This window comes from Heterocephalus glaber, unplaced genomic scaffold (assembly GCF_053883595.1).
Source record: "Heterocephalus glaber isolate CG9 unplaced genomic scaffold, H.glaber_assembly_v1.0 deba00001545, whole genome shotgun sequence".
Lineage (NCBI taxonomy): Eukaryota > Metazoa > Chordata > Mammalia > Rodentia > Bathyergidae > Heterocephalus > Heterocephalus glaber.
In genome coordinates, this window is record NW_028258338.1 from 172128 (window position 1) to 194207 (window position 22080).

Here is a 22080-nt window from a genome sequence, read left to right on the forward strand (position 1 = left end):
TCAAGCAACTAACTAGATTTTGACTATTTATAGACTGTTTTACTAATTTCATCAGTCAAAAGACTGATAAAATTGATTAGATCCATATGTACCACCAGTGGTACAAGCCACCCAATGGGACAGTCATATGGGTATCACTAGTGGTTCAAGCCAGCAGAAATTTAATAAGTAGTGACCTTCATTGCCATTTCTAATCAGTTTTACCTTGAAGTTTACTTTGTTTGACAATAAAATTGCTACCACTGCTCACTTTCAGGTTTCTGGGCCATGGAGTATTGTTTTCTATTCTTTGATTTTAAGTCTATGAATTTCTTTGGGGATTGGATGAGTTTGTTGAATGCAATAATTTTGAACTTTTTTTTTAATCCAGTCTACCAATCTTTGTCTTTTAATTGAAGAGTTGAGACCTCTTACATTGAGCATTATTGCTTTAACATATTGATTTACTCCTGTCATTGTGCCCATTTTTGTTGTTGATTTTATCTTTAAACTCCTTGCCTTCTTTGACGTGTTCATTCCTTCTGATTTTTTTGGCTTTCTTAGTTTTGCTGTCTCTAGGATCTTCTTGAGTACTTTTTGGAGTACTGGATTGGTGTTTATGTATTTAAAATGCTCTTTGTTGTGGAATGCCCTTATTTCTCCATATTCTCTTTGGGGTTTTTTTTTATTAAGTTTATTAGTACATTTTAGGTATACATTATGATCACATTCATCATTGGAAATTTGTACCTGTTTATGATCTATATTGGATCTTCTTTCCCCGTTCACTTTCCCTCCCTTCCATGAGTCCATGCCTCCTTATTTACAAAAAAAAATCTTTGTTTCCATTTTTCCTTCTCTTCTCATATTTTTTGTTACCTTCTTTTTCTTGCCTTTCTTTCCTTCCCCTACCGCCCTCCCTACTTCACCTTCTTTATGGACATTTTCTTATTTCACATTATCTATAATACATTTTGTTCCTCATTTACACTTTCAGTTTCTCACACCAGAGAAACTATTCAGCATTTACACATGTGTGTCCTATTTATTTCTCTTAAGTGTATGGCCTCAATATACATCCATTTAGCTATAAATGTCTCTACTTTCTCATTTTTTATGGCTGAGTAGTACTCCATTTTATTTTTTTAAAAAACACATCTTTTTTTTCTTAAATACTTTTATTGGTAAATTTTAGGTGTACAACACAATTATACTTCTCATTGGGAATTGTACCTTTACATAATGCATCTTGGATCTTATTTTTTCCCCATTCCTAGCCCTCCCTTCACCCCCTCCACCCTTCCCTATTTACAAAGATTTTATTTCCATTTTTTCCATTTCTCATCATTTTGCCTTTCCCTTCTTTCCTTTCCCCTGCTCTTCCCACTACCCCTACCCCTTTGGACCTTTTATTCCTATTTTGCATTCTCGATTACTCATTCTAATCATTGGTACATTTTACATGTACAATATAATGACATTCATCATTGGAAATTTGCAACTTTGCATAGTCTCTCTTGGTTCTTATTTTTCACCCTTGCCCAGCCCTCCCTTCAACCCCTCCATTCGTCCCTATTTACAAAGATTTTGTTCCCATTTTTACATTTTCTCATATTAATCCCATTCCCTTCTGTCCTTTCCCCTACCCCTCCCACTTCCGTCCCCTTTGCTCCTTTTCATCCGATTTCACATTACCTATTATACACTTAGTCCTTATTTACACTTTCAGTTTCTCACACCAGAGAAACTATTTGGTATTTATACATGTGTGTCCTATTTATTTCACTTAAGAGTATCACCTCAATGTGCAACCACTTAGCTATAAATGTCTCTAATTTCTCATTTTTTATGGCTGAGTAGTACTCCATTTCATTAAAAAATCACATTTTCTTTATCCAGTCTCCAGTTGATGGACATTTGGGTAGTTTCCAAGTTTTAGCTATCACAAACTGTGCTGCTATGAACATGGGCACACATATATCATTGTGGTATGATTCTTTTAATTCTTTGAGGAAGATCCCCAGCAGTGGAATAGCGGGGTCAAATGGGACTTCCAGTCCTAGTTCTTTGAGGTGTCTCCATACTGATTTCCACAGTGGTTGCACCAGTCTACACTCCCACCAGCAGTGCAGCAGGGTTCCTCGATCCCCACAGCCCTGCCAGCATTTGTTATTGGTTGATTTCATGATAGCAGCCATTCTTTCTGGAGTGAAGTGGAATCTCAGCATTGTTTTCACTTGCATCTCTTGAATGACCAGTGATGTGGAACATTGTTTCATGTATTTATTTGCTATTTCTACTTCTTTGTCTGAGAAATGTCTGTTCATTTCAGATGCCCATTTTCAGAATGGGTCTTTAAATTTGGGAGGTCTGATCTTTTTAAGTTCTTTATAGATTCGAGATAGTAGACCTTTGTCTGAGGAAGAGCAGGTGAAGATTTTTTTCTCACACAGTGGGTTGGCTCTTCACACTGTTGGTGGTTTCTCTTGCTGTACACAAGCTTTTTAATAAGAAGAGATCCCACTTGTCGATTGTTTGTGCTAGTTCACAGGCAACTGAGGTTTTCTTCATAAAATCTTTTCCTACACCAAGATCTTCAAGAGTTCTACCTAACCTCTGTTCCAACTGGTTCAGAGTTTCTATTTTAATATTTAGATCTTTAATCCATTTTCATTTTAGTTTAGTGCATGGTGAGAGATACAGTCTAGTTTTAATCTTTGGCAAGTTGAAGCCCAATTTTTCCAGCACCATTTATTAAAGAGGCTATCTTTCCTCCAGTGAGGGTGTTTGGCTCCTTTATCAAATATGATATGGCTGAGTGTGTCTGGAGTTGTTTCTGCATCTTCTAGTCTGTTCCACTGGTCCTCAGGTCTGTTTCTTTGCCAGTACCATGCTGTTTTTATCACAGTAGCTTCATAGTACAGTTGCAGGTTGGGGATTGTGATACCCCCTGCCATGTCTCTGTTACCTAGAATTGCTTTTGCTATTCTGGGTCTCTTCTTGTTCTAAATGAATTTGTGGATTGTTTTCTCAAGGTCCATGAAGGATGCTGCTGGGATCTCAATTGGAATTGCATTAAATCTATATAGCAGTTTTGGAAGGATGGCCATTTTCACTATATTAATCCTTCCTATCCAGGAGCAGGGGATGTCTGTCCATTTTCTGATATCATCTTCAATCTCTCTTTTCAGAGTGCTATAGTCTTCAGAAAAGAGGTCTTTGATTTCTTTCATTAGGATGATTCCTAGGTATTTCAGTTTTTTGGATGCTATTGTGAAAGGAATTATTTGCCCTATTTCTGTCTCAGTGAGTCTGTCATTGGTGTAGAGGAAAGCTATTGATTTTTGTGTGTTGACCTTGTAACCAGCTACTTGACTGAATTTGGTTATTAAGTCTAGAAGACTTTTGGTGGAGTTCTTGGGGTCTTCTATATAGAGTATCATGTCATCTGCAAATAATGACAATTTGACTTCTTCACTACATATCTTTATTCCTTTTATTTCTTTCTCTTGTCTAATTGCCATGGTTAATGTTTCCAGAACTATATTGAACAAGAGTGGTGATAGTGGACATCCTTGTCTTGTTCCTGATTTTAGTGTGAAGGATTTCAGTTTTTGACCATTTAGTATGATATTGGCTGTTGGTTTTTCATAGATGGCTTCTATCGGTTTGAGGTAGAGACCATCTATTCCAATTTTTGGTAGGGTTTTTATCATAAATACATGTTGGATTTTGTCAAATGCTTTTTCTGCATCTATGGAGATAATCATATGGTTTTTGTCCTTGGCTCTATTGGTGTAGTGCATTACATTGATTGATTTGTGTATGTTGAACCATACCTGCATCCCTGGGATGAATCTCACTTGATCAGGATGTATGATCTTCTTGATGATCTTCTGCATTCTGTTTGCCAGTATCTTATTAAAGACTTTAGCATCTATGTTCATTAATGAGATTGGCGTATAGTTCTCCTTTTCAGTTGGGTCTTTCTCTGCTTTGGGGATCAAGGTGATGCTTGCTTCCAGGAATGAATTTGGGAGTATTGCTTTCCTTTCAATTTCATTGAAGAGTTTAAACAGTAGTGGCAGTAGTTCCTCTCTAAATGTCTTGTAGAATTCAGCAGTGAAGCCATCAGGGCCCGGGCTTTTCTTAGGTGATAAGTTTTGAAGTACATTTTCACTTTCATTGGTTGATATGGGGTTGTTCAGAATTTTTAGGTCTTCTTCGTTCAACTTTGGTAATTCATATGTATCGAGGAATCTGTGTTGTCCATCTTATTGGCGTATAGGTTCTGGAAATAGGTATTGATGATCCTCTGGATTTCTGCTGGGTCTGTTGTAATTTCAGCCTTTTCATTCCTAATTGCATGGATTTGGGCCTTTTCTTTCCTTTTTCTGATAGGGTTGGCTAAGGGTTTGTCAATTTTGTTGATTCTTTCAAAGACCCAACTCTTGGCTTCATTGATTTTTTTGTATCATTCTCTTAGTCTCCATTGCATTGATTTCTGCTTTGATCTTTATAATTTCTTCCCTTGTATGAGCTTTGGGGTTGTCCTGCTCTTCTTTTTGTAGAAGCTTGAGGTTCAGCATCAGGTTTAGTTGGGCTCGTTCTGTTTTCCTAATATGCGTATTCACTGCTATGAATTTCCCTCATAAGACTGCTTTCATTGTGTCCCATAGATTCCAATATGTTGTATTGTCATTGTCATTTAATTAAAGGAACTGTCTGATTTCTTCTTTAATTTCCTCTGTGACCCATTGGTTATTCAGAAGTGTGTTGTTCTATTTCCATGTGTCTATGAAATTTTTTGATTTTCTTTTGCTATGGATCCCCAATTTCATCACACTATGGTCTGATAATATACAAGGGATAACTTCAATTCCTTGGCACTTAAACATGTTCTATGTGTGAGTACGTGGTCTATTTTGGAGAATGACCCATGTGCAGCTGAGAAGAATGTGTATTCTGATTTTGTGGGGTGGAAGACTCTGTAAACATCTGTTAAGTTCATTAGTTCAATTGAGTTCTAGTATTTCATTACTTATTTTTAGTCTAGTTGATCTATCTCTTTGTGACAGTGGGGTGTTGAGGTCCCCCACTACAATGGTATTAGTGCATATATGACTTTTCATGTCTGTTAGTATTTGTTTTATACAGTTGGGCACACTAGTGTTTGGTGCATAGATATTTATGATTGTCATCTCTTCCTCTTCTATTGTTCCCTTTACACAGATGTAGTGTCCTTGTTCATCTCTCTTATTAAGTGTTGGTTTGCAATCTACTTGATCTGCAAAGAGGATAGCTATTCCTGCTTTTTTTCAGGTTCCCGTCACATGGAGTATTGTTTTCCCCCCTTTAATTTTCAGTCTATGAGTTTCCTTTTGAATTAAGTGTGTTTCTTGTATGCAGCATATTGTTGGATTTTGCTTCTTGACCCATTCTGCAAGTCTATTTCTTTTGATTGGTGAGTTGAGACCATTAACGTTGATGGTTATAACTGAAACGTATTGACTTGTCATTGCCATGACTTTTTCTTTTTGTTGGGTTCTCCCCCTTTACATTTAATTTCTTGTCATGCCAGATGGGTTCATTCTGCCTTGCTTCCTGGGGTTGTGATCCTCAATGTCTGTTCCTGGGATATTGTGTAAAATTCTTTGGAGTGCTGATTTGGTATTCACCAAGTTCCTAAGGTGCTCTTTGTCATGAAAGTATCTTACTTCTCCATCAATTTTGAAAGATAGTTTTGAAGGGTACATCAATCTGGGTTGGAGGCTGTTTTCTTTTAGGGCTTGGAATATGTCACTCCAAGCTCTTCTTGCCTTGATGGTTTGTGTTGAGAAGGCTGCTGTGATTCTGATGGGCTTTCCATTGTATGTGATTTGCTTCTTTTCTCTGACTGCTTGGAGAACTTTGTTCTTCTGTTGAGTTTCTGGAATCTTCACAATTATATGCCTATGTGTCGATTTTTTTTGATCAAGGCTATTTGGAGTCCTATATGCCTCACTTATCTGTATGTCAAGTTCTTTTCCCCTGCTTGGGATGTTTTCTGCCATTACTTCTGTGAAGAGGTTTTTTTATGTCATCTGTACTCTCTCCTGTGTCTTCATTGACTCCAATCAGTCTTATGTCATTCTTGTTTTCATCATCTAGAAGCTGCTGGATTGATTTCTCATGTTCCCGTATAATTTTGAAGCAATTTTTCTTTTCCTGGTCATTAATTGCAATCTTATCTTCTATATCTGAAATTCTGTCCTCACATTGGCTCATTCTGCTGTGTAGACTTTCAATGGAGTTTTTCATCTCCTGGAAATCTATTTGCATCTGTTTTATGGATTCCATTTGTTTCCTATGTTGGGATTCCATCATGTTCCTCAGCTCCTCTCTAGATTTATTAATCATGTCTTGCACTAGGAGCACAATTTCTCCTGTTATCTGAGAAATTATTTCTTATTTCCTTTTTTCCAGATCCCCTTTTGTTGCCAGTTCAGTGGGTCCAGGTTGTTGAGTATCAGAGTGTTCCATCTCATTTCCCTTTGGGGTTGCTGTAGGTGATGTGGAAGTCTGGTTTTGAGACTTATTTACGTGTTTTCTCATTTCGACTGGGGGGTGCGGGCTGTTGACACCTGCACAGATTACCTCCTCTGAGCTGGGAGAGGTGGGACAGGGGCCGGGAGTGCAGTAGAGATCGTGGCCCAAAAGCCCTTTCCTCTGTGCTGGGAGCAGTGGGAGGGATGGTGGCCGGGAAGCCCCTTGTCTTGGACCAGAAGTGGCGGGACAGAAGGTGGCCCAAAAGTCCTTTCCTCTGGGCTGGGAGCAGCAGGAGGGATAGTGGCTGGGAAGCCCCTTCCTCTGGACCAGGAGCAGTGGGATGGTGGCTCAGAAGCCCCTACCTCTCGGCCGGGAGTGGTGGGACTCAGTACTGTGGTCTGGTGATCCGGTGTCCTCTGCATCTTTGTAGTGTAGAACCAGGTGGCTGTACAGAGGAGCGGGGGGGAGGGGTGTCCAGTGGACTGTTGGGGGCTGAGTCATCGTTTTCCGTGTGACTCTCAACCTCCGTAGAGCATGTGCAGACCTGCCTGTCTGCAGCAGGCTGATTCAGCATGTTAAATCACATCTTCTTTTCCACTCACCAGTTGATGGGCATTTGGGCTGTTTCCAAGATTTAGCTATTACAAATTAAGTCGCTATAAACAGGGGCATGCATATATCACTGTGGTATGATGCTTTTCATTCTTGTGGGAAGATACCCAGCAGGGGAATAGGTGGGTCAAATTGGACCTCTAATCCTAGTTTGTTTGTATTAGGAATCTCCATACTGATTTCCACAGTGGCTGTACCAGTCTGCACTCCAACCAACAGTGGAGGAGTGTTCCTTTTTCATCGCAACCCCCTAGCATTTGTTGTTGGGTGATTTCTTGATAGCAGCCATTCTTTCCAGAGTGAAGTGGAATCTCAGCATTGTTTTCTCGCAAATCACCCATGATTTTGAACATTTTTTCATTTATTTATTTGTTTTTTCTACTTCTTTATCTGAGAAATGTCTGTTCATTTCAGATGCCCATTTTTGGATTGGGTCTTAAATATGGGAGGTCTGATTTTTTTTAAGTTCTTTATATATTCTGAATAGTAGACCTTTGAGACATACTCTTTGAATTTGCCAAGTTTCTTTAGTTCCTCTTTAATCATTTTGTATAGTTCACCTATCTGGTGTTTCCTTTCCTCTGCATTGGTGACATGTGGATCCTCTTTGGGAGAGCTGGGAGTCTTTGAGAGCATTTTATTGTTATATATATTGTTTTTTCTTTATATATATATATATAGTATCTACATGTATAGTCTTTCGGGGGACTGAGGATTGGGGTCAAATAGAGTGAGGAGTGTTTGTGGTTGATTTGAGGAACTTTGTAGTTAGGTTCCATTTTCCAGTGACACGTTCATGGCTTTATTTATCTGGATATATTGTTCATACCTTCAAACTTTTCAATCAAATTGGTTGGACTGTGTCACTGTGTTGTAAGGAGAAAATTTCTAGTGGTTATAAGAGCATCAACAAATCTGACCATCCATCTGTCATATGTATTCAACTTTGTTTTTACACTTTCACCCTTTAGTGTGCCCATTACAATCTATACATTTCTGTTACTGGCAGTCAGCCTATGATGTGAAAGGAAAAATGAAGGAAAGAGTAAGAGAAAATGGAGAACAAAGAGGATAAGACAGTAGGAGGAGTAGTTAATAGGAGAAATATTTATAGGTTAAAATAGAGGGTAGGCTCTATTGGAGGCCTTTTATTCTTGGAGTTAAGGGTTAGTGCTGAGGGGTTTTAAGAGAATATTTGTAGGGGTAGCAGACAGGATGCAGAAGGAGAGAAGTGGAATTAGGGATTGAGGGAAGCTGAGGTTATCAGAACTTGTTAATATTTTTGTGATTTTATTTAAATTCTCTAAGCTCAATTCTGTTAGAAGTTACCCCATCATGACCGTAAGTGGTATATCCTCTATTTACAAATACAAGTACCTGAAATATATCTAGATAGATAGATAGATAGATAGATAGATAGATAATCACATGAAAGGTGGAGAAGAGGTGAGGTGAAGGAAGACAGGGGATAGGTAAAATAAGAAATAACAAGGTGACTAGAATAAAGAGAATAGAAGGTTAAAAAGAAAATAGAAGATAGAAATAGCACAGGATATAGAAAATAACTTGAAAAGAAAACTTAAAAAGTAGAAAAAAAACAAGTAAAAAGTAATGATAATGAACCAAGAGTTTATGAAAAAGGATGAGGAAAAGGAGAGAAAAGAGAAAAGAAAGAAAAATAAATTAAAAAGCTGTGGAAACCAGAGCAGGCATTCCAGCAAGAAAACATACAAAATACCCCCCCCCCTCCATGGCTGCTATGCCATATAGCCAGATTGTCCACACAATTTGCTTCCTGCTTTAGTAATAGTCTGCATACAGGGAGCCACACAAATTTCTCACCTGCCTTTAGGCTGTTTACAAGCTTGTGTGGTAGTCTTGGAGGGTGTCATTTTCTTTCAGCCCACCACTTGCTGCAAACTGCTTTGGGTGTGGTCTTGTTTCTCTGTCCCAACAGCCAACCACTTCAATTGATCTAGGAACAGGAGAAAATGAAACAATTTTTCTGATGCTGTGTTCTCCTTCACCTTTTGCCAATGTCTTATCACTCCTGCTCCCTTGTATTCTGGTTTATATTTAGATGGTCCCCCCAAAGCTTCATATGCTCATAGCTGAGGCTTTTGAGAAGTGAAAGGATCATGGGGATGTGATAATCATGAGTGGATTAGTTCACTGATGAATGCAGAGCTGAATACGATGTTGGGAGGTGGAGCCTGATCAAAGGAAGTAGGTCACCAGGGACATGGCTTGGAAGGGCATATCTCTCTCCTGCTTCCCTTTCTTCACACTCTGCTTCTTAGATGGCATACCACAACTCTCTGCCATACCCCTGTGCCATGTCATCCTGCCTTGGAGCCATTTGACTATGGCCTGAAACCTCTACAAACTATGGGCCAAAATATACCTCTTCTTTAAGTTCCAAGTGTCAGGTACTGTGTGTGTCAGAAATAAGAAAACTGAATAAGTCGCTTCAGGTAAAATCCTGTGGTTCATCCATCAGAGTATCTCCACCTAGTATGTCACCAGACATTCTCTGCTCCAACTGACTCCCTTTATTCCTTTTTACTCAGATTCCAAATTTTCTCTGTCTCATAAGTTCCCCCTTCTAGCTGGTGGAAAGTGGCACAGTACCCAGGTTTGGTTTAGAGACTCTTTTCCCCTCCATTTGATTGTGATCACTATTTAAGATTTCCTACTAACACAGATCTTTCCAGTCTTTGGAGAAATGATAAGGAAACATCCACTTGGGACCAACTGTTCAGTCACACATCTTCCTCCATGTTTCCAAGGATGTGATCTGTAGGTCTCTGGTGGCACCATTCTCATGTTTAGCCACTCTTTGCCTAGAGTGGGGGTCTTTCCCTGACAATGGCATATGGTTAATATGATGCCACTGGTATGTATCACTCCCTAGTATTTGAGAGGATGATATAGGTAAGGGACTGCCCATTTTCCTTTTTATATCTTTGTTGCCATTCATGCCTTTCTTAGAGCCCCCATCAAAGTTCATTCCTTCTACATAGTAGAAAGGAAATATGAAAAATCTATCCTAGGAGTCTGGCCACTGCAACATTATCTCCTTCCCTCAGTCTGTTAGAGTTGTTCCCACATTGGTGTGCTCCTCAGAGGCTTCATGAGGAGATATGGGACTTCCAGGAAGATGGCAGAGTGGTGAGCAGCAGAGAAAGAGCCTTTCTGAGATTTGATGTCCTGACACTGGAATATAGTGGTGTGAGAAGGAGAAGAAGGAGGGAAGTGGGTCCCTGAAATCCAGGAAGGAGCTGAATTAAGGGCAGAGAGAATGAAGAGAGGGACTTTAACAAAGAGGAGGGAGATAACAAGCAGCACTCCCTCCCAGAGCCCAAGATTCACAGCATGGGAAAAATGGGTGGAACCTGCAGATGCATGGTGACTACTAGCAACCCCAGAGGCCTTACAGAGAAATGCACCAGTGGAATGGAGCAGTGGATGCAGTGGACTGCAGTGGCTGGTGAGTTATCCACATTCAGACATCACCCAGGAGAGAATGATTAGCTGGTAGCCATCTTGGAGAGGGGAAACTGAGCTTGGAACTCAGAACAGCTATGGGCCAACTCCATCTAGTGGCTTCCAGTGACTCAGTGGTGGTGCCAAGTTTAAATCAGTGGGAGGTTAGGAAGTAGAGTTCAAGTTGGCAGGGAGCCAAGTTCAAGCTGGCAGGAGGCACATGCACTGCTGCAGGTTCAAATAGCCTAGTTCCAGCCTCATAGCCAGAAACCAGCCTGAACTTCAGTGGAACTAAAGGTGCAGGCCAGCTGGGATTAGCCACTACTTCACCATAAAGCTACAGCTGGCTTCCTGAGATTAATCAATTCAGCTCTGGACTGAATTGATTAGACTGTCTATTCACATTGTCCATCAGTGACAGCAGAAACATTCCTTGAATTGGACTTATTATTTTCCTTTTTTAAAAAAATTCTTCTTTTTTCTTTCTTTTTTCCTTGGGGGCTGAGGATTTAGTTCAGTGGTTCTGCCACCTGCCTTGCAAGTGCAAGGTCCCAAGTTCGATCCCCAGTACAAAAAACAAAACAAAAAGAACCCTTTTTTCCTTTTTTCTGGTTCTTGTTCTTGATTTTTTTTTTGATTGTTTGAACACAGTTTCTGGTTGTTGTTGTTATTGTTGTTGTTGTTGTTGTTGTTGCTTTGGTGTGTTCTGGCATTTGTTTCTTTCTTTCTCTTTCCTTCCTGTCTTCTTCACCAATGTCCCAAAATCTGTTCAATCTTCCTTGGTCCTCCAGCCTTGCTTCTCATCTCTTCCTCTTCTTCCATCTCTCTATCTTTCCCCTCAACCCTGGTTAAATCTTCTCCCCTAAGTGTAAAATCACCATATTAAGAGCTTATTTATTGCATACAATTTTATGGTTCATTTTAGATTTTGCTGTATAACCACAAATACAGTTTATATGATTAAAGGTGGACAATTAATAGTCACTACAGTTTGTTGTTCAATAGGCTCTATTTGATGTTATTGTTATTGCTGATTGTACTACTGTAGCCAAGGTGACATAATTGTGCTAATCAGTTGTTTTTCATAGCGTGCCAAGACTGAGAATGCTCAAGGGTCTTAAAAAAAATAACTATAGGCCAGTGCCAAAGAACCAGCAGCTAGGCCACGTAGGCAGCAACTTCTCATCCCCAATAAATTGAAGAGGTAGGATCTTGCAACAGACTGAAAACCAAAAAAACACCTGCAAGATACCTGTGAGAAGTAGTCATTTCCTAAGGGTTCTCAACACTAGCAATAAAGCTACTCACCATAAGCAACTTACAAGCATCAATCCAGGGATTGAACTTAAAAAAATAGAAAATGAGAAGACACCTAAACAAGATGCACCCCCCCCAGACTTCCAGCTCACCAAAGCCAAACCCAGGGGGCAAAAGGGTAGAACAATCCTAAAACCACCCACCTGGACTCTCTGAAGTGGTAACAGCAGAAGTAACAAAGAAGATGAATGAGGCTCTAGAAAAAAATCAAAGCAGAAATAATTTCTCAGATAACTACAAAGATGGTGACCAGAATAAAAGACATACTTAGTGACTCTAGATCAGGTATAGATTTTTTTAAAAATAGAGGATCTCAGGAAAATGATGGAAACCATGAACACCCAGCATAGGAAAGAAATGGAAACCATGAATGCTCAGCATAGGAAAGAAATAAAATGGAATCCATGAAATAGAATCAAACAGATATCCAGGAGATTAAAAGTTCTATTGAAAGTATATGCAGCAGAATGAGTCAATGTGAGGACAGAATATTAGATATAGAAGACAGGATTGCAGTTAGCAATCATGAAAAGAAAGATTTCTTTAAATTGCAAGGGACTATGAGAAATCAATCCAGCAGCTGCTAGATCATGCAAAGAAGAATAACATACGATTGATTGGAGTTGATGAAAAAGCAGGAGATAGTGCAAATGACATAAAATACCTGTTCACAGAAGTAATGGCAGAAAGCTTCCCAAGAAGGGAAAAGAATTTGACATACAGATAAGTGAGGCAAATAGAACTCCAATTAGCCATAATCAGGAAGAGATACGGACCACTGGTGGCACCATTTTCCTTTTCAGTGTCCTAGATAATTCATTTGATCTAGGTGGACTGTCTTCCAGATTGAGTTTCCATTTTTGGATATGATTATTTCCCCCACTGTTGAGTATCTGTACTTTGGGGCCACTTCTCTAAAGATTTCTAATGTACCATGTCCTCTAATCAGTGATGTTGGATCAAGATGAAATTATTTTACTAGAGAGTAAAAGAAAATTAATAGAATTACATAAAAGTAACAGAATATATCAAACAAGAAAAAGGAAACACAGAGAGCAAAATAAAAATAAAAGGGAAAAATTGAGAAGGAAGAAAAAAACCAATTAAAAAAAAGAAATGAATCTCCCTCCCCCAAAAAATTCCTCCATGTTTACAAATGAGTGTATTCTTTCCAGGGTGTGTAAAATTGGATTATATCAGGTATGAGGGAGACATAATGAGTCACTGCTAAGACCTATTTTGTTTCCATCATTCATGTTTTGTGTGTGAATGCTGAATCCTGCCCTACCTTTCCCACTGGGTGTAGTCAGTCAATGGTTTTTCACCCTAAGTCTGTAGTCACTTCAGTAGCTCCCAGTTTCCATGTTCCTTTGTGAGCCCCAACTCATAGCTTTCTCTGCCAAGCTCTATGGCCTGTAGGTTTTTTGGGTTTTTTAGCCTGTAGTTTTATGAGATGTTTCTCCCACTCCAGAGTCCTGTCTGTACAACCCAGACTGTGGCAACTGTCCATTCTGTGGAACATCTCTGCTCCCATTGGTAGATGAGGAAAACAAATAGACTACTGAATTCTGTACTGGATGTAGGCAGTGGAGCAGAGGTTCAAGCTGTTTGCTGGACTTTATGCCAGTACTTTGAGACCCAGTACCTTCTGAAAGCCACACAGACCTGACTGCCTTCTCACCAAAGAAGTCATTGCCCTGGTGACCTTCCTGGCCTGAGCTTAAACTTCTCAGGGGAAAGATCTATGTCTAGCCTGTGCCCTCACTATGACTGTCTGTTGTGACCATCACCCACCCAGTCACCATGGTAGTGACACCAGAAACACTGAAGTATGGTTGCTCTGTGGTTCTGAAGCTCAGTCTTTTTTTTTAAGAATAGGAAAATTTATTGAGAGGAAGACAGTTTCTGTCTATGAGAGACAGATGGGGGACCAGAAAGTGGGTTGCCCGCTCCCCCAACTTCTCAAAGGTGTTTTATAGGACAAAGCAATAAGGTGAGGTGAGTTCAAGGTGAGACAAAACTGTAGTCAACTAGTAAGATTACAAGTATAGTCACTTAGGTAATATTGATCCAATGAGAAATCAGAAGGTGAAAAAACTATGAACAACCAACAAGATTATGACAAGTATAGTTGCTTAGGTAACATTGTTTAAATAGGAATCCAATGGGAAAACAAGTCACATAGCAAGTGTACAAGGAATGAGCAAGGATTTTTAGTGGGAAGAGGTGGGTCAGGGATGTATCCTGGAAAATCTTGGTCCCCTACCCAGGTGATTGATACCTTTTAGAATATCAATCACTGCTATTTATCCTACATCAATGTGGTAGTTTCTGTCCTTTTACAATGCTGGCCTCCAGTGAATGTGTCTGAAGCTCAGTCTTAACCCTGAATTACTCTTCACTGCTGGTACAAAATACATGACAACCACAAGTTACAGCAGGAAAGGTCTATTTTAGCTCACAGTTTATAGGGGCTTCAGTTCATAGCTGGCTGGTTCCAAGGCAAGGAAGCATGTCCAAAGAGAAACAGCCCATGGCAATGCAGGCAGGAAAAAATGAGCCTGCCTTCTTTCTGGCCCCTTACATTCCATTAAAGCTACAAGCTTATTAATTAGTGCCACTCACTCCCACAGTGAAGCTTCCCTCTTCAGTAAATCCACTCAGCCATACCCAGAACTATGCTAATCCAACAAGGGGACAAATGCTGATATCACACACCCTTAATCCATATTCACATACTCCAGATCTAACCACCTCCAAAAAGCCCCACCTATGAGTACATGAGGCTTTGTGAAGATATCTAGGTATAAACCATAACAAATCCCTTCTCAAAATAGCTCTTGATTAAAGCCTCTCCAATATGGCAGGCACTGTTCTGGATTTCTTACACAATTCTAGCCCGCCATGCAGAAGGAATCACTTTCAGAGTAAAACCACATGCTGCTTTAGATGCTTGCAATACCTGGGCTTTTCTGGGGGGTTAGCACTGATGGCCCAGTCCATTCTTTCTCCCTGGGGCTGCTGGCCCTCTCTGTGCTTACCTTTGGTCAATGGAAACAGGTTCCTATCCCAGGATTTGAGGTCAGCTTGCCAGACTGCTTCATTCTTTTCTCTTCATTGTTCCATTTCTTCAGTTTCTTTGTAGATTTTGTGTTGGCTCCCTCCTGATTCCCAGAGATCTACTTCTTTTTCCTCTTCACTAAATGGTGGTTATTCAGTTGTCTTGATTCCAGGTCCTATAGAGACTGTATTCTATTGCTGGTCTCTCTTCTGCCCTTTCTAACTTCCCTGAACATTCTTTTAAATAACCTGTGGATCAAAGAAAAAAAATCACAAGAAAAATTAGAAAATACTCTGACAAATGGAAAACAGAACCACAATATATCAAAACAAATGGCATATAGCCAAAAGAAGTGCTAGGAGACAAATGTAAAACTGTAAATCACTTATTTTAAAAAAGAGAGCTGGGCAAGGTGGTGCACACATGTTATGCCAGGACTATGGTGAAGAAAGCTGAGGCAGAAAGATCACCATGAGTTCAAGGATAGCCTGGAGTACATAGTGAGTTCAAGGTCAGCCAGGAACACATAACAAGACCCTGTCTATAAACCAAGCAACCAACAAATAAAGATATCTAAAATCAGTAACCCAACATTATACCTTAAGGAAATACAAAGGAAAGAGGAAACTAAAAGCTATTGGAAGGAGATAAGGTAATATCAGAAATAAATGAAATAGGCATGGATAAACTAATAGCGATAATGTAAGAAACCAAAGGTTATTTCTTGCAACACAGCAATAAGATTAAGAATACTCTCGCCATTCCCGGGCCAGAGGAAAGGGCTTTTGGGCCACCATCTATCCCGCTGGTCTGGGCCAAGAGGAAGGGGCTTCTTGGCCACCATCCCTCCCACCACTCCCAGACCAGAGGAAAGGTCTTTTGGGCCACCTTCCGTCCCACCATACCCGGCCCAGAGGAAAGGGCTTTGGGCCGCCATATGTCCCACTGCTCCCAGCCCAGAGGAGGGGGCTTCTGAGCTGTCATCCCACTGCTTCTGGTCCAGAAGAAGGGGCTGCCTGGCCACCATTCCTCCTGCCACTCCCAGCCCTGAGGAAAGGGCTTTTGGGCCACTGTCCATCTCACCATTCCCGGCCCAGAGGAAAGGGCTTTTGGGCCCCATTCTGTCCCGCCACTCCCGGCCCAGAGGAAGGGGCTTCAAGGCCACCATCCCTACCCCCACTCCCAGCCCCTGTCCCACCTTTCCCAGCTCAGAGGAGGAGAGCCATGCGGACAACAGCAGCACCCCTCTGTGCCCCCAGTCGAAAGGAGAAAATATGTAAATGAGTCTCAAAACCAGACTTCCAGATCACCTACAGCAACCCCAAAGGGAAATGAGATGGAACACTCTGATACTCAACAACCTGGACCCACTGAACTGGCAACAAAAGGGGATCTGGAAAAAAGGAAATAAGAAATAATTTCTCAGATAACAGGAGAAATTGTGCTCCTAGTGCAAGACATGATTAATAAATCTAGAGAGGAGCTGAGGAACATGATGGAATCCCAACATAGGAAACAAATGGAATCCATAAAACAGATGCAAATAGATTTCCAGGAGATGAAAAACTCCATTGAAAGTCTACACAGCAGAATGAGCCAATGTGAGGACAGAATTTCAGATATAGAAGATAAGATTGCAATTAATGACCAGGAAAAGAAAAATTGCTTCAAAATTATACGGGAACATGAGAAATCAATCCAGCAGCTTCTAGATGATGAAAACAAGAATGACATAAGACTGATTGGAGTCAATGAAGACACAGGAGAGAGTACAGATGACATAAAAAAACCTCTTCACAGAAGTAATGGCAGAAAACATCCCAAGCAGGGGAAAAGAACTTGACATACAGATAAGTGAGGCATATAGGACTCCAAATAGCCTTGATCAAAAAAAATCGACACATAGGCATATAATTGTGAAGATTCCAGAAACTCAACAGAAGAACAAAGTTCTCCAAGCAGTCAGAGAAAAGAAGCAAATCACATACAATGGAAAGCCCATCAGAATCACAGCAGCCTTCTCAACACAAACCATCAAGGCAAGAAGAGCTTGGAGTGACATATTCCAAGCCCTAAAAGAAAACAGCCTCCAACCCAGATTGATGTACCCTTCAAAACTATCTTTCAAAATTGATGGAGAAGTAAGATACTTTCATGACAAAGAGCACCTTAGGAACTTGGTGAATACCAAATCAGCACTCCAAAGAATTTTACACAATATCCCAGGAACAGACATTGAGGATCACAACCCCAGGAAGCAAGGCAGAATGAACCCATCTGGCATGACAAGAAATTAAATGTAAAGGGGGAGAACCCAACAAAAAGAAAAAGTCATGGCAATGACAAGTCAATACGTTTCAGTTATAACCATCAACGTTAATGGTCTCAACTCACCAATCAAAAGAAATAGACTTGCAGAATGGGTCAAGAAGCAAAATCCAACAATATGCTGCATACAAGAAACACACTTAATTCAAAAGGAAACTCATAGACTGAAAATTAAAGGGGGGAAAACAATACTCCATGTGACGGGAACCTGAAAAAAAGCAGGAATAGCTATCCTCTTTGCAGATCAAGTAGATTGCAAACCAACACTTAATAAGAGAGATGAACAAGGACACTACATCTGTGTAAAGGGAACAATAGAAGAGGAAGAGATGACAATCATAAATATCTATGCACCAAACACTAGTGTGCCCAACTGTATAAAACAAATACTAACAGACATGAAAAGTCATATATGCATTAATACAATTGTAGTGGGGGACCTCAACACCCCACTGTCACAAAGAGATAGATCAACTAGACTAAAAATAAGTAATGAAATACTAGAACTCAATTGAACTCTTGAACAAATGAACTTAACAGATGCTTACAGTGTCTTCCAACCCACAAAATCAGAATACACATTCTTCTCAGCTGCACATGGGTCATTCTCCAAAATAGACCACATACTCACACATAGAACATGTTTAAGTAAGTGCAAAGGGATTGAAGTTATCCCCTGTATATTATCAGATCATAGTGTGATGAATTTGGTGATCCATAGCAAAACCAACAGGACAAATTTCATAAACACGTGGAAATTGAACAACACACTTCTGAATAACCAATGGGTCACAGAGGAAATTAAAGAAGAAATCAGACAGTTCCTTCAATTAAAGGACAATGACAACATATTGGAATCTATGGGACACAATGAAAGCAGTCTTATGAGGGAAATTCATAGCAGTGAAGACGCATATTAGGAAAACAGAACGAGCCCAACTAAACCTGATGCTGAACCTCAAGCTTCTACAAAAAGAAGAGCAGGACAACCCCAAAGCTCATACAAGGGAAGAAATTATAAAGATCAAAGCAGAAATCAATGCAATGGAGACTAAGAGAATGATACAAAAAAATCAATGAAGCCAAGAGTTGGGTCTTTGAAAGAATCAACAAAATTGACAAACCCTTAGCCAACCCTATCAGAAAAAGGAAAGAAAAGGCCCAAATCCATGCAATTAGGAATGAAAAGGCTGAAATTACAACAGACCCAGCAGAAATCCAGAGGATCATCAATATCTACTTCCAGAACCTATACGCTAATAAGATGGAAAACACAGAAGAAATGGACAGATTCCTAGATACATATGAATTACCAAAGTTGAACGAAGAAGACCTAAAAATTCTAAAGAACCCAATATCAACCAATGAAATTGAAAATGTAATTAAAAACGTATCACCTAAGAAAAGCCCGGGCCCTGATGGCTTCACTGCTGAATTCTACAAGACATTTAGAGAGGAACTGCTGCCACTACTGTTTAAACTCTTCAATGAAATTGAAAGGGAAGCAATACTCCCAAATTCATTCCTGGAAGCAAGGATCACCTTGATCCCCAAAGCAGAGAAAGACCCAATTGAAAAGGAGAACTATAAGCCAATCTCATTAATGAACATAGATGCAAAAATCCTTAATACGATACTGGCAAATAGAATGCAGAAGATCATCAAGAAGATCATACACCCTGATCAAGTGAGATTCATCCCAGGGATGCAGGGATGGTTCAATATACGCAAATCAATCAATGTAATACACTATATCAATAGAGCCAAGGACAAAAACCATATGATTATCTCCATAGATGCAGAAAAAGCATTTGACAAAATCCAACATGCATTTTTGATAAAAACCCTACAAAAAATTGGAATAGATGGTCTCTACCTCAAACTGATAAATGCCATCTCTGAAAAACCAACAGCCAATATCATACTAAATGGTCAAAAACTGAAATCCTTCACACTCAAATCAGGAACAAGACAAGGATGTCCACTATTACCAACCACTCTTGTTCAATATAATTTTGGAAACATTAGCCACGGCAATTAGACAAGAGAAAGAAATGAAATAAAGAGAGGAAATGAAGAAGTCAAATTGTGATTATTTGCAGATGACATGATACTGTATATGGAAGACCCTAAGATCTCCACCAAAAGTCTTCTAGACTTAATAAGCAAATTCAGTCAAGTAGCTGGTTACAAGATCAACACACAAAAATCAATAGCTTTCGTCTATACCAATGACAGACTCACTGAGAAATAGGGCAAATAATTCCTTTCACAATAGCATCCAAAAAACTGAAATAGCTAGGAATCATCCTAACGAAAGAAATCAAAGACCTCTTTTCTGAAAACTATAGCACTCTGAAAAGAGAGATTGAAGGTGATATCAGAAAATGGACAGACATCCCCTGCTCCTGGGTAGGAAGGATTAATATAGTGAAAATGGCCATACTTCCAAAACTACTATATAGATTCAATGCAATTCCAATTGAGATCCCAGCAGCATACTTCATAGACCTTGAGAAAACAATCCAAAAATTCATTTGGAACAGGAAGAGACCCAGAATAGCAAAAGCAATTCTAGGTAACAGAGACATGGCAGGGGGTATCACAATCCCCAACCTGCAACTGTACTACGAAGCTACTGTGATAAAAACAGCATGGTACTGGCAAAGAAACAGACCTGAGGACCAGTGGAACAGATTAGAAGATGCAGAAAGAACTCCAGGCACACTCAGCCATCTCATCTTCGATAAAGGAGCCAAACACCCTCACTGGAGGAAAGATAGCCTCTTCAATAAATAGGGCTGGAAAAATTGGCTTTCAACTTGCCAAAGTTTAAAACTAGACCTATATCTCTCACCATGCACTAAACTAAAGTTGAAATAGATTAAAGATCTAAATATTAAAATAGAAATGCTGAACCATTTGGAACAGAGGTTAGGTAGAACTCTTGAAGACATCGGTGTAGGAAAAGATTTTATGAAAAAAAAAACCTCAGTTGCCCATGAATTAGCACAAACAACAAGTGGGATCTCTTCTTGTTACAAAGCTTGTGCACAGCAAGAGAAACCACCAGCAGTGTGAAGAGACAACCCACAATGTGGGAAAAAATATTCACCTGCTTTTCCTCAGACAAAGGTCTACTATCCCAAATCTATAAAGAACTTAAAAAGATCAGACCTCCCAAATTTAAAGACCCAATCTGAAAATGGGCATCTGAAGTGAACAGACATTTCTCAGACAAAGAAGTAGAAATAGCAAATAAATACATGAAAAAATGTTCCACATCACTGGTCATTCAAGAGATGCAAATGAAAACAACGCTGAGATTCCACTTCACTCCAGAAAGAATGGCTGCTATCATGCAATCAACCAATAACAAATGCTGGCGGGCCTGTGGGGAAAGAGGAACCCTGCTCCACTGCTGGTGGGAGTGTAGACTGGTGCAACCACTGTGGAAATCAGTATGGAGACACCTCAAAGAACTAGGACTGGAAGTCCCATTTGACCCTGCTATTCCACTGCTGGGGATCTTCCCCAAAGAATTAAAAGTATCATACCACAGTGATATATGTGTGCCCATGTTCATAGCAGCACAGTTTGCGATAGCTAAAACTTGGAAACAGCCCAAATGTCCATCAACTGGAGACTGGATAAAGAAAATGTGATTTTTTAATAAAATGGAGTACTACTCAGCCATGAAAAATGAGAAATTAGAGACATTTATAGCTAAGTGGATGCACATTGAGGCAATACTCTTAAGTGAAGTAAATAGGACACACATGTATAAATACCAAATAGTTTCTCTGGTGTGATAAACTGAAAGTGTAAATAAGGACTAAAATGTATAATAGGTAATGTGAAATAGGAAGAAAAGGGGCAAAGTGAAGGAAGTGGGAGGGGTAGGGTAAAGGAAAGAGGGAATGGAATTAATATGTGAAAATGGAAAAATGGGAACAAAATCTTTGTAAATAGGGACGAATGGAGGGGTTGAAGGGAGGGCTGGGCAAGGGTGAAAAATAAGAACCAAGAGAGACTATGTAAAGGTGCAAATTTCCAATGATGAATGTCATTATATTGTATACCTAAAATGTATCAATGATTAGAATGAATAATGATAATGCAAAATAGGAAGAAAAGGTCCAAAGGGGTAGGGGTAGTGGGAGGGGGAGGGGCAGGGGAAAGGAAAGAAGGGAAAGCAAAAATGATGAGAAATGGAAAAATTGGAAATAAAGTCTTTGTAAATAGGGAAGGGTGGAGGGGGTGAAGGGAGGGCTAGGAATGGGGAAAAAATAAGAACCAAAATGCATCATGCAAAGGTACAATTCCCAATGAGAAATGTAATTGTGTTTTATACCTAAAATGTACCAATAAAAGAATTTAAGAAAAATAAAAAAGAATACTATGGGCCAGGAATTTAGCTCAGTGGTTCTACCGTCTGTCTCGCAAGTGCAAGGTCCCAAGTTCAATACCTGATATCAAAAAAAAAAGATTAAGAATACTTTAGCCAGATTAAGAAAAAAAGAGAGAATTCAGGTTAGTAAAATCAGAACTAAATGGGGAACATCACTATCAAATTTTCAGAAATAAGGATTAAAAGAAAATATTTTATTGTCTCAGAACAATTATATGTCAACAAATTAGAAAATCTGGATGAAATTGATGTTTCTAGAAACTCACAAATTTTCAAAATGATCAAAAGTAAAGAGAAAAATCTGATTCGAATTGCAACTAGTAAGCAGATCAAATAAGTAATTTTAAAAACTCCCCAA

General features: G+C 39.5%; 1 protein-coding gene across 8 annotated transcripts in view; it reads right to left on the minus strand.

Moving 5' to 3' along the window:
• Gnl3l (G protein nucleolar 3 like) overlaps window positions 1–22080 on the minus strand; it is a 119473-nt gene that overhangs the window by 14613 nt on the left and 82780 nt on the right. For 6 of the 8 annotated variants that reach the window (XR_015442381.1, XR_002391828.2, XR_002391826.2 and 3 more), the window contains 2 exons: window positions 14964–15231; window positions 8962–9094 (listed from right to left, as the gene is read on the minus strand). The gene's annotated coding sequence lies outside the window, so the exon portion shown is untranslated. Of the gene's footprint in view, window positions 1–8961; window positions 9095–11103; window positions 11468–12065; window positions 12119–14963; window positions 15232–22080 lie in introns of those variants that run through there. The other 2 variants (XR_015442382.1, XR_015442383.1) reach the window with 2 other exon arrangements.